We start from the raw sequence: 708 nt of genomic DNA on the forward strand, positions 1-708 counted from the left end.
ACAACGTTGCCCCCTAAGCAAAGGGCCCGGATGCCTGGGTTCCCTCCAGCTCTGGGCTCCAAGCTCAGAGCCCTGGGAGGGGGGTGGGGCCGGGGTCTCTCCAGTCTTCTAGGGTCGCCTCACTCCCCTCACAGAGCTAGGGAGACCCCAGGTATCCAGTCCCCACTTCCCCCCAGATGTCCAGACCCCCCCCAGGCGCCGAGCCCTGCTTGTGTGGGTCACGCCTCTCCTGGGGAGGCAGGAGGACTCCAGCCCCCAGGCCGGCCGTGGCTCCCAGCTGAGCTGAGTCAGGGGAAGCCGGAGGGGAAGGGAACCAAGCATGTTCTCTTCCCATAACAGGGAGGAAGTGAGGGCTGGGGGGCCGGATGCTGGGTTCCCCCTTGGGTTTGCTGCAGATGGGAAGGGGTGTTGAGAGGCGGGGCGGGGGCTGGCAGCCTGGACACCTGGGTTCCCTCCACGGCCAGGAGAGGAGTGGGGGAGCGCGAGTGAGAGCTGGGGGCCTGGACACCTGGGTTCTCTCCAGCTCGGGGCGGGGGGGAGCAGCCCGGATGCCTGGGCTCCCTCCGGGTCCAGTGCCTCAGAGCAGGGAGCTTGCGCTCTTCCCAGGCCCCCTGTTCTGTGCTGCTGCTGGCACCCTCCACACCAGAAGCGGCCACAACTTCACCTCCCCCTCCCTCCAGCCCCAGTCCGCTCCCGGCTGGGAGGGGC

General features: G+C 68.5%; 1 protein-coding gene across 2 annotated transcripts in view; it reads left to right on the forward strand.

The window, feature by feature from the left end:
* EHD1 (EH domain containing 1) overlaps positions 1 to 708 on the forward strand; it is a 19,545-nt gene that overhangs the window by 15,909 nt on the left and 2,928 nt on the right. The window lies entirely within an intron of this gene.

This window comes from Alligator sinensis, unplaced genomic scaffold, assembly GCF_000455745.1.
Source record: "Alligator sinensis unplaced genomic scaffold, ASM45574v1 scaffold1302_1, whole genome shotgun sequence".
Lineage (NCBI taxonomy): Eukaryota > Metazoa > Chordata > Crocodylia > Alligatoridae > Alligator > Alligator sinensis.